Source organism: Rhinoderma darwinii, chromosome 13, assembly GCF_050947455.1.
Source record: "Rhinoderma darwinii isolate aRhiDar2 chromosome 13, aRhiDar2.hap1, whole genome shotgun sequence".
Lineage (NCBI taxonomy): Eukaryota > Metazoa > Chordata > Amphibia > Anura > Rhinodermatidae > Rhinoderma > Rhinoderma darwinii.
In genome coordinates this window covers 25,832,153-25,845,277 of record NC_134699.1, presented here as the reverse complement: position 1 = coordinate 25,845,277, position 13,125 = coordinate 25,832,153, and the positions used below count along the sequence as shown (strand labels likewise).

Below are 13,125 nucleotides of genomic sequence, written 5' to 3'. Positions count from 1 at the left end.
GTAACAGATGCATATTTCAAAGATTATTTTATATCTAAGATCTCTTGGTCCTCTATTCAAAGGCAAATCGTAGCAACAATTTACATCCCCCAATTTAGGTCACCCTTCTCTAAGGTCTAGAAACAGGCATTCAAATATGGTCTTGACTATATAGGTGAGGTTTGAACATCTTGGTATATCATATTTATGACTCCATTACTTGAAATGTTATAAAAGAAAATATTTTATTAGATGTAGCAAATCCTCTCCGATCAAAGCGACAGTCCAGTCTACTGTGGTTAGAGCTGTTAGTGGTTACAGCACCTTCAATCCTTTTTTCAATAAACAGTCGCTGGTTAAAGCTTTATATATAGCACACGTTAACAGGAAAATATATCTGAGGATCAGTTTTATCCATTGAATCACCAGATTCTTTCCAGCAGAACATTCGGAATTAACACTGTCGATCTGTTTATTACACAAATAATAAGTTAGGCAGGGACATATTTAACAAGTGGTAATCACATCTCATTGCTCAGGCACTTATAAAAACCCCTGGTTTGCCTTGTGGGCTATGATGATGTCACACAAACCACCGTGTTGGATCAATGCCATCCTGTCAATGAGACACTACTTATTCATCCTGTGCAATTCAGCGCACAGTAGAGTTATTGATTACAGCCACCAGTGTCATACATAACGTGCCATCCTGACAGCCAAGGGTCTAACCTTAAAAGGTAAACCCATTTTAAAATGACCTGTTAGGGAATTCTGATTTAAAGGGATATTCCTGTCTAAGACATTTATGGCATATCCACGGGATATGCAAAAAATGTCTGATAGATGCGAATCCCAGGTCTGGGACCTGCACCTATCACTAGCCCATTCGCATTCACCTCTCCTTTGACTCTCTGCTTGGATGCGCCATCCGCCTCATCAGCTGGTGATAGGTGTATCTATCAGACATTTTTGGCATATCTTGTGGGTTCAAGGGTTAAATCTATCCAAGACATTTATGGCATATCCATGGAATATGCCATAAATGTCTGATAGATGTTCGACCCAGCTATGGGACCAGTGCCACCACAGGCACCTATCACCAGAACAGGGATCACCCAACCCTGTCCCGCCTCATTCAGGCGAAGAGTCAAAGGAGAGGTAGCTGCACATGTGGCGTTGATATATGTGGGTCTCCGCTCTGGGACCCGCACCTATCAGACATTTATGGCATATGCAATGGGTATGGGTAAATGTCTTAGATGAGAATACCCCTTTAATAGCTCCCCATATAGGATCCTTACCTAATAGCCAGAGTGTAGAGCGACTACAAAGAGTATCTCTCCTTCTAAAGGACCTGGCATGTCCGAGCATTACATGGACAGCCCATTGATTTTAATGAAACTGTGTAATGTTTAATTTGTCCTGTGGTGGCGCTGCAGAAGAACTGAACACCTGCTAGGTTCTCCAGTAGATTACAGCTAATTGGTTTCGGGTCACAGTACTAGAATACCCTGTGATCAACTTATCATCAGGAAACCTTCTAACAAAAAGGGATTGTCCAAAGTAGACAATCCCTTTAAGGGCAAATAATTCATTAAAGGTCTAATTATATGCAGGAGATTGTAGTGTTGGTTCTCAGCTGAAGCTGACTGTGCTTAGAAAGGGCATAATCACCACTCATCGAGTCTTGTGCTCATAGGCCACCAATAACCTTAGGATAAATCTAGCACAAAGACACAAGGATGGACACATTAAATTCTTTACTAGATGTCGTTATCTGTTATTTAATCCAAAATAACAGCACATAAAATGTGCATGCCTGAAACAAAAAGACCTTGTCTTGAAAAAGCGACAATGTGTCTGAAATGTTGTCAATTTTACACAAACCATCATTGTGAAATCAATAAAAGAGCCCCAACTAAAATTTTCCTCCTACATTTAGTGCCATTTTTGCCTGTCTGGTCTAGTTTTATCCGGTCTAACTTTATGACAGTATTAATAAATCTGCACCAATGTTTTCCAATTGCAGATATATCCGTTTACAGTTAATCATGGAGCCCTCTCATGAGTAATGCTGTACCCCAACATGGTCTTGCCTATCATGATATAACTCAGAACGTCTATCTACAGATGTCCTGGGAGCCTGGTAAGTTGGTAGCTTCAGTTTCCGCAAGTTCCCTATTCCCTGTATTAGTGTCCCACATTACACCCCAACCTAATAGGAGTAGATATGAAGAGAAGGACAAAATAGGACCTACACTTGCTGCTGGTTCTGGAAAATGATTGCATGCTCTTCTTCAGTTCAAAAAGAAGAAAGTAGAGATTTCACATTTCTAACGGTGTAATTCCCCATTGATTATAAAATAACCTTTCCTCTTCTGGGCTTGCTTTTTTGTTTCAAATTATTTTTCATATAGAATTTTCTCTCTCACATCAACATGTTTCATTAGATCTAATGTGACAATCTTTATAAAGCATTAAACAAATGTCAGAATAACTTAAACTTTATGGACCATATGAAAAAGGTAATTTGATGGAATTTGGAATTGTAAATAAATGATATGCCAACATGAAAAAGAACGATATTTTTGAAGAATCACAGTAAGACCTTAATCCGACAAGTTATGAAAAGCAGATGAGAAACTCTAAGAAGAACTCTGGAATGTACACATACCAAGATTGGGTCATTAGCAAGACGAAGGAACGGAGGAATGGGGGGGATAATTCAGAATCATAGTCACATGCCTCCAAAAATGTAACAATCTGTATGTATTGACACAATATGAGCAGATCGGGTCACACAAAGGAAGAGTAAGGTCCCATGCACACGAACGTGCTTTTGCGGCCGCAATTCCCCCGAAAATCCACGGGAGAATTGCGGCCCCATTCATTCCTATGGGGCCACGCACACGACCGTGGTTTCCACGGTCCATGCATGGCCCAGGCTCCTAGCAAATAATGGCCGCGGCCATGTGCACGGCCCGCCCCCGACCGACCCGAAAATCACGGCAGTGCGCATGGCTACGGTCGTGTGCATGAGGCCTAAATGTGGTCATTATAACATTATTTTATATAATGTGAACAAAGAAGTTATCGCTAGAAGAAGAGGAGGGTTAGCATTGCATCTGAAAATCATATGTGCCTGCCATGGTTTGACTATCGGTATAGACTGGCACCAGGAAATCTGGTGCCAGTCCATAGAAGCAGAAGATGAAATACTGTAAGGTTGGTCAGTTTGTTTAGCTGACAGCTATCTCTTGTGATTTCCCCATAAACATGCAAGAGCAGCTTGGCCGAGCGTGCATGTTTTTATCAATGGGGAGATGGGAAAGCGGATGCCGACTTTTATCTAATGTGTATGTCCAGATTTATTCAGAGGCTATAGACAATGCTTGTAATAGCACCTTTGTTGGTCTAACAACACTGCAATAGTTAGTTGTTCTCCAATGTCGCAAGGGTTGTTTCAGGTGGTCCCACCACTATTGATCTTCAATAGGGCTGTGGAGTCAGTAAGCCAAATTTTTCATGTCCGACTCCTCTACTTTGTCACTGTCCGACTCCAGCGCCGACTTTGACTCCTTCATAAATGGCTCATGTATAATAATTAGTAATAAGCAAGTTTACTGTAGCACAATGGTAACATCGGACTTTTGATGACCATTGTCAGGCAATTTAGAATATAAAATATATTTATTGGAATACAATTTCTGAACAAAATGTTTCTAAATTCCCGTGAGTAAATATGTAACGGCACTATTTGGTAAAGGAACACGCTTATTTCCCAGAGGTCATCACGGAGCAGAAGTACGAGTAAAATAAGGATAATTACTAAGAGCAGCTTAGGTCTGGTAAATTATTTTTTCCATTGACAGATAGACGGCATCTGTTATTGTAATATTTTTCTACAATCTAAAGGCAGATTCTTTCCGAGTATTTTGAAAATGTTAGTAAGGAAAAGATCTGGAAATGTTGACTTCAGATTAAACATGTCATTTGTATAGATGGGACACTTTTGCCAATTATACTGGCATGGTAACTAATCCACTCTCGGTACTACACCATAGTCAGGCTTCTTAAAGACGAAGAACACTGGACCCGTAAATACGTTTTCGGTCTTTTCTGTGCTATTACATTACATATACATGTACAGAGAGATCAAGTCAGAGGTGCATTCTGCTTCTTCTCTTTTATTTGATTTCACATATTAAGCTTTTTACGGCTGCAATTGGCACAAGGTTGATACATTTCAGTTCTGAAGTCCAAGGTAAACCCATTCTTTCCATCATATTCTTGTATCTTGAAAGGGGTATATGCAGAGGTGAGGGGTCCCCATAGCAAGTTAAAATTCAAGTTCTGGTACTGGTTAACACTACTACACCCATTACCACCTAGAACCGGAGGACTTGGCGTTGGTTTATTTAATTTCCATGGCCTTTGGATTACTTCTTCACATGCTTGTTTTTTTACATTATTGGACCTATGGAGAGTGGATCACTGCACAGATTCCCACAAAAATAAAGGATACAACCAACCTGGTCTGGACCCCCTCTCTCCCATAGCTGTTGCCTGGTCTGTCTATGGTACATACGCACTTGTTCCTTGGCCACATTGTGTATCCTGTGTGGAATTTCAATCCATAGAGATCAAGTGATGATATGATATCTTACTTGCCTGCAACAAATCATATCTATCCTGCTTCATATACATGGAAAATGCACAGGACATCCTTACTCAGTTTCGGACTGGGGTTCTTTTTACGACAATCAGCGAAAAAGAATGGGGTTCCGATTGCCCACTCGCCATCCAGTGGTATAGCTATAGGGGATGCAGAGGTAGCAGTCGCACCTGGGCTCTGGCAGCAAATAGGGGCCCAAAAGCCCCTCTGCCACATAAGAAGACACCAATATTAGAAATGGCACATGGTAGGTGGGGGACACTGTTGCAGATTTTGCGTTGGGGCCCAAGATCTTGAAGTTACACCTTTGCCTCCATCATCATAACTTTGTTGTTTTGATTGCACCCACAGGACACATCAATAAGATCGGAGATATTATTAATAATAATCAATCCTTAAGAAATAGATAGTGTCAATTATCTTCTGCTAGACCATTGGGCCCAATTATTGAGACAAGGCCCACAGTAGGATCCTCTGGTACAGAGCGTCCCACACAGCCCGCAGTATTAAAGCGGATCTGTCATCATAATTAAGGGCAGTATATTATAGTGACCGGTCTGCTGGGCTATATTTATTATATCAAACAGCACAAAAAAATATTGTGCCATTTGGTTGATAGCAGTTATGAGTCCATAGTTAGGAGTCCGCTGTATTCATGATCCTCACCAATGATTAAGGGCCATTGTGTATTCAGGCATATACACAGCAGCTGTCAATCATTAGTGGGGGAGGGGAGACCGGAAAGATCCGGGCTCATGAATACAGCGGACTCATAACTTTTTTTGTGACGTTTGATATAATAGCCCAATGGGTCTGTCCCTATAATATACGGTCCTTATATATTACACCATATTCACAGATCTCCTTTAATACAGAAATAATGAGTAAGTAGGTTACATTGTTAACAGGAAACCTGGTTAGAAAATTGGAAAACCCCTTTAAATTCTAAAACATCACATATATTTACTATTGTAGAGATGGTATATTAAATCAGAACATCTGGTGCAATGCATTTTGGCCTGGCCGATGGTTGTGTAGCTATTTATGACCCAACTTAGATGAAGTTTGCAAGAGGAACATCTAATAATGGAATAAGTAATATGTGTGAACAAAAAGATCAATATATGAGCAAACCATTGACATGAATTCATCACATTCCTATTTGTATCATTAGGCAACAATATTAGTGTCCCTGACTTAGTCCCACAGTGTAACAGCGGGCACAGTATTCCCAAACCGGAAAACTCCTCTACTCCTGGACTGTGACAGCTTTAGTGCTAATCTGTGTTGTTCTTTAGGCTGGCTGCAGCAGTTCCAATTTCATGATGGGAGGGGCCCCCTTTTTACCTCCCAGAATTAAAAACCTGCACGGTCCTCAGTGCTCTTCAATCCAAGGCTAGAAAAGAGAAGGTGGACCGACTATACAGTAAGGACCCCTCTTTGCACTTATGTTGCTGGCTGCAGTTTCATTTACTAGGAGGTAGTATGTAGCACATGCACCCCGGTGCTGGATGCAGGGGAACTAGTGGCTTTAATTTGGGGGGCATTGTCTATTGCATGTTTGAATATTTTTTTTAGTAATTTGTTATGGATCTAGCGGTGACATATTCCGCAGCGCTGTACACAGAGGTGAAGTTTTAGGAAAAAGGGAGTATAATCCACAGCACTGATGGGGGGCCAGGATTGTACAGTCTGTCCCAGCAGGATGCTGCCGCGCTCAATAATTTCTCATTGGTCAAGGCATAAGAAAGGATCAGATAGGAAGTATTAAACTCATGTAGATGCTTTGGAAACATTACTTCATTAAAGCTTTGGCTTTGATCAGCCATCCTCGGCAAGCAGCATGAGATCTTTTGCAATTTGCCACTGTTTTCCGTGCACTTCTAAGAATTTGGGAACCTGCTGCAATGTATAAATGTTGTCGCTCATTGTTTTAGGAATTTGGAATCTAGCAGAAACGTAAAGTCTGAATAGTGTCTTCTGTATATTCTTGTACTATGACTCCCAGCAGATTCCAATTGAGAGATCAAATTAAATTAGGTCTGTGGGAGACCAACCGTTCTTCTACAGTTTTAGGACTACAAATCCCAGCATCTAGACATTCTTAGTTGTCCTTTATCCTATGTACAATTTGTGTATGTGATTGCTGAATCAACATGTAAGTAATAAATTGTATTCTATGGGCTGGTAAATTGGATGTAGTAGATATATGACGACATTTTTCATGTCATAACTACTACCCTTTTCCATTGGAAATCTGCTGGGTATACTACTCCATTGAATGACTGCATATGTAATGTAATGAGCATCCCGTCTAATGCCATTCTTTATTTCCTCTTAAAGGAACACATATCAAAAAACCATAACCAGTTGTAAGGAAAGCTGAAAAGGAGCTCTATACACTGGCGACATTGTGTAGTATTATTATTGCGCTGTGCCTCCTACACCTCTGTAGTCTTACATCTCTGTTTACTCTTGTGATTGAAATACAGCTTTAATACATTATAACCTAAAGACTCTGGATAATTATATGTGACAGATGACTTTCCGTGACCAAAGGGGACATAAAAGAACATAATTGTTTCCTTATGATGAATATATACAAGCTATGCCGCTATTGGTGGTAGTGCAAACTTTAGAACTTGCAGTAAAAACTCATCTTGCTACACTTCCATCTCAGCTCTGCTACATTGGTGTGTATATATTCTTATAACGTCTATCTTTTCTTAAAGGGAAAGTTTAAAAATTTGAAACCCCTTACTATGTTTGGTATGTTGAGCCACTCAGCTGTCCTAGGCATTTTACAGACAATTTTAACACCCCTTGCGGTCTCCTCCTTAGATAGATAGACAGTTCATCCAAACAGAAGTGATTTATCTACATCGGTTCAAATGGGGTCTATTATCAGCAGGTGTCTGGGGAGCGGTGTTACCATGGTTGCCACTAATTTACATAATAAATTTCATTAGCTAATACTTATATAAACGTTTAGAACTTTTTAGATACCGGAATGTGGTCCAATTGGTGGAGATGAACATGAAATGTGGTTTATTTTGGAAAACACTCCATAGAAAAATAGTTATCACCCTGATCTAAATATTCTACCCTTTGTCTGTAGGACGTCAATGCTTTAAATATAACTTGCTTCTGTTTTAAGACAAGGGCGTTTTAAATAAAAGCATCTATAAGATGTCAATAAAGGGTTAAATAAGAATGTTCTAAGCGGCTCTTAGTGCACAGGTACTAGAACAAGAGTTTGAGGATAAAACTGTATTCTGTGCTTAGTATCCAACTGAACTATGGGAGAAGTATTGTGAGCGGTTGTAGGTAAATCAGCTCATCTAAGCCAATCAGCATCTCCAGGAGTTTTTTCATCAATTCTGATTGGCTGAGAGAAGTTGACAAACAGGACACTCCCGTTCCTTCCAAATGTCCTTTTTCTTTTTACAAACTCTGGTTCTGTTTGCTGGTTAGTGGGAGCGATTATAGTATAGGCGCTTAGCAGGAGACGTTTCCACCATCATACAATTGCCCCGGCAAAACAGGACCGTCAGACAAGTAACAGTTTGCTCAGTACTGGTTTGTTTAGAGAGTGACAACCATTGATCTCAGCGTGAAGTGTGCTCAGAGTGCTTGTCACTGTCCATTTGCATCCATATAAAAATACACTGTGGGACAGAATAATCTTTAAAGAAGAATTTCACATAAAAAAAAAAAAAACACAAAACAAAACAAAACAAACAGAAATGTCAGTATGACTGGTCATATAATATTAGCTCGAACCCCACTGATGCCCAGTGTATAACAATTATCTTTCAGAAGATTTAAAAAAATAAATAAAATGGAACTCCCCTTTAAATTGTAATATTACTATTTAGTGGTATTGATATTGAGGATCATGTTGTAAGAATCTCTAAGTCCTCATGAAGAGAGGATAGTTTTTAGAAGTTAAAGGAACGCTCTAGACAAAACTGATACACTGTATTATGCCTAGTGTTGAGCCTGAGGGGGCGGAGCATGACAAAACAATTCTCTCTTTGGTGTTCTTTGAATCATGTAGTACCTCCTCAGGCGCTGCAATACGCATAAAACTGTATGAAGTTCTTCTCTGTTCCTTTAACAGTGCCATACTTGTTAATATAGTATAAGGTCTGTGGAGATCGTGACCACACAGGGGTGATAGAAGTATAGTAGTAGATCTGTCGTTTTTGCTATGACAGTGGAGTTTTTGTTTAAGAAACAACTCTAGTTGATTTTTTTTTACTGAAAACCACACATGCAGTGATTACATAAACCGCAAACTACCTCACATACCACAGCAGCAATGCAATGTGTGAATAAGACTGCAGCCTTAGGGTTTATTCACACGCAGCAGATTTGTTGCAGAAATTTATGTGACTGTCCCATTCATTTGAATAAGGCTTGCAGAAATGTATGCACATGCTATAACCCCATTCACATGTATATGACGGATTTTCATTCGCAGAAACTTCTGAAACAAATCTGCTGCGTGTGAACATGTCCACTTTCACAAATATCACAACTCACATGTGCTCATGAATGTTCCACAGGATTTCACCTGGTTCTACGCCAGGACAAGTCTTCCTACTGCAACCATGACCAGAAAGTTACAGCCATATACAGGCATTTTGGAGTGATGTAGCGGAGTTTTCCGGTCACCAGGTCACCCAGTCCCCCACACTCTCCGCATGTCTGTCAGTTATGTCTCTGTTACTCCTATAGTCACAATTCTGCACCTTCTTGAGGAGACACGGTTATACTCCTGACACACCACATGGACCTTGGGAGCGAAGACTTCATTAAAGTGGTTCTCCATTTTTAGGTGAATAACTCCATTACATAATAAAGAGGTCTGCATTTTTTTTTTTATATACTTTGTGTTTCAATGTCTCCCTATTTTCATGATATGTGCTTGCTGTTAGTGAATGGGAACAATGTTGTTTACATCCTGAGGCTGAAAACTGCCCTGATCATGTCCAATGGCCCTAGACTGCCAGTGCTCTAAAATGTTGTCCACGGTCAGGACATGAAGCCTCTGGATGTAAACAATATTGTTCCATTAACTGACAGGAAGCAGAGATCTTAAAAATAGTGAAGAACTAAAACACAAAGTATAATAGAAAATGACAAATTTGCTTTACACAATAATTAAGCTTTATTTACATACAACTAGAAAACGGATTTCATTTTAATGAAGGTCACAGCCTGGGGGAAAATAGCTGAAGTGGTTGTTCGCTGAGACAAATCAATTTTGTTAAAAGATACGCTAACAATAAGCTAATAACAGGGTCTCCCCCTGCTGAGATCCTCAGTAATAATCTGTAATTTTTGGAAGAACCCAGCAGAAAGTACTTAATTCCCCTGCAGCTCCCCCACAGGAGAAATGAAGCATTACACAGGTCACATTAAAATCAGGTTTCAACCTGTGTAATGCACGGATATCTTGGTCTTCCAGGGTAATAGACGATCTTTGTAGCTGTTCTTCGCTCTGGATAATAGAGGAGGCTCCCAAGTAGGGGAGACTCCCCATTATTAACTCAGACTATGGTGATACGGTATTTGAACTTGGGTTTTCTAAACCAGACAACCCCTTCAATAGAAAAGACAGAAGTTATTCCGGCAGTCACTTATTTGTATAGCTAATGACTTGTTGGTTACTATATGCTACTACGGTTTATTGCACACTTGCACTTTTGCCCTCTGTTCTAATTCCCTGTGTCACTATGTGCTTGTCACCTATCATGCAAACAAATGGACGACATGCTATCCGTTTTGTTATTTACTATACAATATGAATTATTATATCATCAGATTTATATATCCTATTTTTAAAGATGAGGATGATGATGGTGATAAACCACTAGACAAGGAATAAAGAAAGTACAGCACTAATAAAATGAGCAATGTACATTGTACAATGTAGTAAACTTCAAAATGAACCGAAAATCCCATTATAAATCAGACACTGGAAAAGGCAAAAAGTGACATTCAATCTATTTGTTCAGGTGTTTCTTTCATGGACTGAATTATTTTCTCATATGGAGCAGGGGAGATTTAGCAAACAGTTGGATTTTATGGTCTGGGGTAAAAATAGCCGTCAGTGTAGAAGTGGTTAGAAAGGACGATTGTTCGATAGGATTGGAATGTGGATTCTGTAGACCTATTTTACTAGTCTAGAGAAGATGCTTGAATGCAGGTATTGAGGAGATGTCTGTGCGCTGGTAGGTACACCACAGAGCGTCCTCTGTTACATGACCTCCTAGGATTCTCCTTTGTAGAAGTTGCTTGACCTGTAGTCAAATTCATTTAAAAATATTGTTCCCCTTGCAAAAAAAGCTTGGGCTTGGGGCATGGACGTGATGTTTTGTCTTTAGAAGATGGCGTCAGACTGCGGACTTGGGGCAAACTCCCATAGGAAATAATGGTCTACTAAACTTGTTGCATTTGATGGTTTTTCATAAGTAGATGGCATCAGACTGGTGACTTGGGAGTCACTCCCATAAGAAATAATGGTGTACTAAACTTGTATTTTACGTTAAAATTTACATTATTCCTTTTAGGGGAAAAATAATCAAGACTGTACTGTCCACTGGGTTTGACATTTTGCTCCATAGTTCTGGAAATAAATGATAGGCATCCAAGGAGACTACTTACTGTGCCCTACTTCCATTGGTATGGCATCTGTAGGATGCCAGGTCACTAGCTCACACCATTGTATTCTTATCCATTTTTGTTAGACGGGTCCTCCGATAATAAGCTGAACACATGGTGTCCTACTGCGGAGACCCTCAGCAATCCGCTATAAACTATGGGGGACCCGTAAGTGTTCATTTTCCCTGCAGCACCATCACAGGGGAGCAAAGCATTAAACTGTTCTTATTGAAATGAATGAGCCCGTCCATGGATCCGCCACTCTTTGTAGCCTCTCTCCACTCTATTTAATAATCTTGGATAGAGAACCCCCATAGGTATTTGAAAATGTTTTTTTCTAAGCCAGATCACTCATTTAAAGTGGAATTCTTTTTTAAAAATAAAAAAAGTTAGCATTGAAGCACACAGGTATGTATGTTGTTAGTATACAACTCTACAAACAAATGAGCCTGATCTCCCATCATACACTTTGATGCGGTTCACAATGTTTTGGCTCAGCAGAATTCATATTGTACAGCCGTAGGTATACAAAATTAATATTTACTAAAAAAGCAGCTGGATATTTGAGAGTTGACCGACCCTTAGCTGGAATATAGTGACTATGGCAGGAATGATTGGAGTTCTCCATAACATTCCTCACCTATCCACGACATCAAAGACATTTGGGAAATCAGCACCAAGACTGGAGTGGTTGATGCCTTCACAACTTTCTTGATTTCAGGAAACCACAACATGATGCAATCCCAGTTATTGCATGATGTTGGCACTGCCCGTTAGATCCATCATCGCCTGTCCATACTTTCACACAAACTTAGGATATTAGCACAAAGGCTGACATTATAGGGTAATACCGGTTTAATGTACTGTATCTCTAATGGACTCTTTGATGACCACAGAAAAGTCTGGATTTCTTTTCAGGAATTACAGTAAGACACAAATTGAGGAGTAGTTGGTTGACTTGTGATATGTGCTTTGTAACACGTTGCCATTACTGGCCCGTGGTTTAGGGCAGAACATGCAGGAGAAAATGGCCATATGCACCAAGTTTTTTGTCCCATCCATGAAGGGGATTTATAATGAGCGTGTATGATGACGAGAAGCCCTTAATAATACACACAGGGAGATTCTAACAATATTGTCTGGAAAAGATGGAGAGTTGAAAACGATCAGTTCTAAGACACCCTAATGCATCATTTTTGTAAGATGTGATTGCTAGGCAGTGCCATATAACATAAGCCGGTTGTCTAGCAAGAAGCACCTCACCACATACCTGCGATGACCAATGTAGTTACCCAATATACTGTAGACAGGAGGGTGGCATGTATTAATGTGACACTGGTACTTTGCCCCATCTATTTAATAGATGTACATGGCTGCTGATCTCCAGCCTTGGAACACTCAATATATTTGTTATTGTCTCCCTTACATAATTTTTTCTTTTTTTTTTCTTTTGAAATCATTCTTCACAAGTCTACTTGATAATGGTTGTCCTCTTATTGATAGAAGGGTTACACAATTCTAATCAGATCAAAGGGTGTCCTGCTATTAAAGCTCCCTAAAGAGAATTAAGAAAGTAGCTGTAATCTGCAGCAAGCAAGTATTCAATTTCCATTCAGCGCCTCCACAGGAAAAATGAAGCATTACACTGTGCCCATTGAAATGAATGCGATGTCCATATAATTCAGGGAAGTATCAGTTCCTTCAGAGCAATAGACTTTCTTTTGCAACCAGTCACCACTCTGGGTAATAGATAAAGGACCATAAATGGGGATCTCCCTCTATAAACTCAGAATTCCCTA

The 13,125-nt window shown here is 39.8% G+C and overlaps 1 protein-coding gene across 2 annotated transcripts in view; it reads left to right on the top strand.

The window, feature by feature from the left end:
• The first annotated feature begins 5,923 nt into the window (after positions 1-5,923).
• Positions 5,924-13,125, top strand: part of MATN4 (matrilin 4) — a 35,769-nt gene continuing 28,567 nt past the window's right edge. For both annotated transcript variants that reach the window (XM_075846647.1, XM_075846646.1), the window contains exon 1: positions 5,924-6,080. The gene's annotated coding sequence lies outside the window, so the exon portion shown is untranslated. The remainder of the gene's footprint in view (positions 6,081-13,125) is intronic.